Consider the following 4,797-nt stretch of genomic DNA (forward strand, 5'->3'; position numbering starts at 1 on the left):
GGTTATGTCATCCCTAGAGATCCCAAGATTTTCTTGCTAGGTCTACTACCTGGTGAGGTGGTCCAAAAAGATGACATTTATCTTTTTAAAATTCTAACAATTGCATGTAAAAAGGCTATCACTCGGTCTTGGCTAAAGATCGACCCACCTCGGATTGAGCAATGGAAAGAAATAGTGGAGGAGATTCACTCAATGGAGAAAATGACATACTTTCTACGTATCAAAGGTCACATATATAATAAGCATTGGGAAAAATGGCTTGCATATAAAGAAGCGGAGCAATTCTAACACTTTAATTGTAATACTTTATTTTGTTATTATACAATATATAGTGCCCCTTGTTCTTTGTTTTTGTATGTTGTGTTGTAATAAGAAAAATGAAAAATAAAGAGTAATAAAAAAAAACAACAACAGTGAAGTTACATGTCGTTTTGTGTGAAAACTGTTCGATAAACTACATCTCTGGTCTCGCACAATATACATCACCAATATGTTAGCGCGGTAATGCTAGCTAACGTTTATTGCTTGGTTGCTGCTAATTAGGTAACTTCGCTATGTTCCATGCAGAAATATATCACACCTGGTGTGTTTAATCCAACGACTCCTTTTATAACATCATCTAGACAGGGAAGCTCTTTGACGTTAGCTTCAGTAACATTAGCTTCAGAGAAAAAGCTGTCACATATGCGACTTTTGGGTTTGTGGCCTTCACAGTCTTATATCACACTGCAACTTTCTTGACTTTTAAATGTATATTTTAAATTGACCATCGATATGTGTAATTCAGAGCACAATTCAAATGGGATCAAAAAAGTAGTTGTCTCTTGCCATTGATAACCATACATATTATTTCCGAAGTAAGGTCCCATGGTGGTCCACTGGAAGGGGAGGGACTTAGGCTCTCTATTCATAGTTTTCAGTCACATGATATGCATGGTGACCTGCAGGGCAAAACAGACCAAGATAGCGGCTCACACCGGACTCCCTCGTAGAGACACCGCAAAAGCAGTCAAATTTTATTTGGATCACTCAACTCAAGAAAAAGATAGAAATGGAAACAAACAGCAAGTGTAGGACACTTGCGATCCATATACAGCACCTGCTGCCATATTTCCGCCGTTAAACCCCCCCCCCCCAGGTCCCTGTAAGTGCTCGACTGTGGTAATGTTATACGTTTACCTTGTAGGGAATCCCTCACCTAACACAGCTCAGGCTTGTCTCCTTGTCGATTAGTGCATCCGAAAGCACAACCACCATCAAGCGTTTTGGCATCGCAAAAGTAACAAAGTTGAAGTAACAGTGTATCACTTGCTTCCTGGTTGGTGGGCAGCGGAAAATAACTTCTTTTTTGCCCTCCAAGGGAGCGTTTTCCTTGAATGTGACATCACATGAAAAATATAAATGACACTGTATCACAGCAACCACAGTGCCTTGAAAAAAAAAAAGAAAAAACCATGCACCTTCAAGTGCTCCCAGCTAGGTGTTTTCAGAAGAGCAGGTGGCGTTTTCAGCTGGTAAAAATTGCTTTGGTGGACACGGGCCCTTAATTCTTCAATGCAAATGGTACCTCAACAAGTCTGAACTGTTGTCCTTTCAATGTAAATTGTATTCTTTTAAATGAGACACGTTCCAATTCCAAATCAACACAAATTTAAAAACTTGCCTTGCTGTGCATGCCTGCATGATCCCCTGCCTGACCATTGGATTTCTGATTCAACGCCTGATCCCCTTTTGGATAAGTTAGCCTGTTTTATCTGCCTGTGTGGTTTTGGTCCTTGCCAATTTTTTGACTAAAGGAAAACTTTAAGCTTAACCTGCCTGTCTTTGAATTTTAGTATTCTGTTGAATCACTGTAGTGTTTCAACAGAATCAGACCAACGGAGCAGACAAGGAGTATGAACACTCTTATTAGGAAGAGCTGCTGTATTCAGCATGAAGGGCAGGAGAAAAAAAAAAACCTTGTTCACATAAATTATTATAAAGTATTTTTTTATTTATAAGCATTTATACGCACTTTTAAAATTGACAAATATTAATTTGAAGCATGTGGTAGTCCAAAATGGCTGTGCGCAACTATTACATTTAAATCACATTAATATATTTTTATAGCTAGAAATACTGCTCATGTAAAGCCATGAGGAGGATTCCTTTACCATAAATGAACACACCTCTGCTAAATTGGTGAATTACCATACACATTTAATTAATACAAAAACCCTAATTTCCCCACATAAAGTTGACAATTAAAAGATCTATTTACACAGAATCTGCATCTACGCACACCATGCGAAACCACACCTCATAGAGGAGACCCTGAATCCAGTCATTCACCTCTGACACAATAGCTCCCATCGTTCATTGCAGGCGTTATTTTTGCTGCCTTTCCTTGTCTGGCCCTTTTCTTCTCTTGTTCTTTTTATCTGCTTCTAGTCTGTCAAGATGTGCCACTTATTCATCACTGGTGATGACATGGGCTTGTAGGGGCACCCGATGCCGTACCCCTCCTGCTTTCTGGCCAAAGGCGGGTGTGACGAGGACATCTGCCAAAGATTGGGGAGTGAGGCCAGTTTCTACCAGGTAATTATTTTGGCTTCTGTTGCATGTTGGGCAGACAGAATGTCTTCTCTCTGGGTTGGCGGTGACCAGGAAGCTGAAGTGGAGCAGGTGGGCATTGCAGAGGAGGGATCGGTCGCTGCAGCGGTAGGCACAATGGATGTGGGGGCATGAAGGCCGAGGAGGTGGGCACAGCAGCTGCAGTGGGCACGAACTTACAATTTAGATAAAGACTGCTCAAGTTAAAAACTTCACAATAAGTTTGATTTCAGTTGCATAACACATTTTATTAACAGGAATATATTTAGTAAATACAATAAAAGAACCTAACCTGTGTCATGGCCACTACTTTTCTTGACATAAGATAGATGCCAGCCTTCCTGAATCCTGCCATGATTTTCTCAGATACAACAGCCTTTTCGCAGGCATGCTACAGCACTGAGGAGAAGTGCTTCTTCCCCTCAACCATGTCTCCTCTCACCAGGTCCATGCGACTGGCCAGGGTGCCAAAGGGGGTTAAAAACACTGATGTCCAGTGGCTGCAGCATGTGGGTTGTGTGTGGGGGTAACAGCAGAATCTCGATCTTGTTTACCCTGCAGATGTCAATGATCCGGCAGCCACAGTGGTTTCATGCTGGTCCATTATTAGGACCAGAGGGTTTTTTGGAGAGCCATATTTCATGAAGTGGTCCATCCATTTCAGAAATAGCTCTTGCCATGCAGCCCTTTTCTGCGTACTCAGAGTCTTTTCTGGTCCTCCTTAGGCATATGCCATACTGGAAAGACAGCAGGGATAACTAATAAAAGAGGGACAAGCATCCTGGTACGATCAAGGGAGTCCGAGCTCTATGGCAAGTTTAAGGCGGACCCACCAGTTATCACTTACGCCTGTCTCTAGGTTAACCACAGTTGACCAGAGAGCTGCTCTCCTTAATAATTTTCAGGACAAGGCACTTGATGACGGTTTTGGTTAGGGGAAACCATGATCCGCCATCCACACAATATAACTAACTGGGCTTCTTCCTCCGGATGGCGGATCATTAAAATTTCTCCAGCTTGTGGTCTGAAAGGGTAGATTTTATTATGCCATATTTTGAAACAATCTTCAATCTTTCTCCTTCTTTAATGGCATTTAAAGCTGCTTCTAGCATCTCTCTGCAGTCTTTCCTAACATACCAAAAGAAGACATAGATTTGTTAGCTTTTCTGTAAAGGGGCTATGTGTAGTTTTTTGATGAAATCACTTAATAAATAAATTTTTCACTGCCTTATTGTCAATGGGCTCTAACCTCACTTAAACAAAGCACAAGCTGGTTTTCTCTGTTGCTTGGAACAGCCACTGTTCTGCTTCATATGTGAAGAGAGCAGGTCAGGATGTAGCCCTGGACGCACTCCCAAGCCTCTCTACGACTACAGCGACAACACCGCAGCTAATGACATGCAGCCCACTAATACCATAAAACAAGCGGCTCCCAGCACAACAGACCCCAACAACAAAAATGTAATGAAGCCTGTCAGGCCAAACATGAGAAAGTCACGTTAGCTTGTCGGCAAACGCTGAGCACTTGGTAACCTTATCCGGTGCAAAGTTGCGTTCCATATTACTTCACCATAGTACTATCCTGTGTACCACCGGTATTATGTCAAAGTGTTCATTATAGCCTGTAAGAGGATATAAATGGTACAAAGCAAATGTGGTGCGATTTGTTTACTAACCTATACTGACGCAGACAGGGTACCTAGCTAACGTTACACTAGCTCGGACCTGCTGCTGTTTGCTTCATAATGTTCGATTTAGATTTATTGCTGATACAGGTACACAGCTTCTCCACCGTCTCAGTTACTGTAACTAACATGACCCACATAATATACAATAGACTACTCCAGCAAGACAGAGTAGTGATGTGCGACCACTTAATTCCTATACGATCCATACCAGGTAATACCTAGGCTGGTATTGCCGATACTGATACTTTTTACATATTTTATTTCTAGTTTAATGTGACTTCCCCCCTCCCGTTTCTGTATTTATGAGAGGAATAAGGAGTAGGCTGTAGCCTTACCAATTCAAAATAATAGCTGCATAATGACAAGACATCAAACTACTGTCATATTGGGGCGGCTGTGGCTCAGGCGGTAGAGCGGGTTGGCTGTTAATCGGAAGGTCGGCGGTTCGATCCCTGGCTCCCTGGTTGCGTGTCGAAGTGTCCTTGGGCAAGATACTGAACCCCGATTTGCCCCTGGC

At 42.2% G+C, this 4,797-nt stretch overlaps 1 protein-coding gene and 2 long non-coding RNA genes across 3 annotated transcripts in view; all 3 read right to left on the reverse strand.

Moving 5' to 3' along the window:
• Positions 1-4,797, reverse strand: part of cnih3 (cornichon family AMPA receptor auxiliary protein 3) — an 82,957-nt gene that overhangs the window by 39,433 nt on the left and 38,727 nt on the right. The window lies entirely within an intron of this gene.
• On the reverse strand, positions 990-1,582 carry LOC123978319. The gene is made up of 2 exons (XR_006826918.1): positions 1,461-1,582; positions 990-1,371 (listed from the first exon to the last, which is right to left on the reverse strand). It is a non-coding gene; the product is annotated as an uncharacterized LOC123978319 (long non-coding RNA).
• The window catches only part of LOC123978318, a 6,100-nt gene continuing 3,274 nt past the window's right edge, over positions 1,972-4,797 (reverse strand). The window contains exons 2-3 of the long non-coding RNA XR_006826917.1: positions 2,885-3,329; positions 1,972-2,751 (exon numbers count right to left, since the gene is read on the reverse strand). This is a non-coding gene — a long non-coding RNA (uncharacterized LOC123978318). The remainder of the gene's footprint in view (positions 2,752-2,884; positions 3,330-4,797) is intronic.

The sequence above is a fragment of the Micropterus dolomieu genome, linkage group LG10 (genome assembly GCF_021292245.1).
Source record: "Micropterus dolomieu isolate WLL.071019.BEF.003 ecotype Adirondacks linkage group LG10, ASM2129224v1, whole genome shotgun sequence".
In the NCBI taxonomy this organism is placed as follows: Eukaryota; Metazoa; Chordata; class Actinopteri; order Centrarchiformes; family Centrarchidae; genus Micropterus; species Micropterus dolomieu.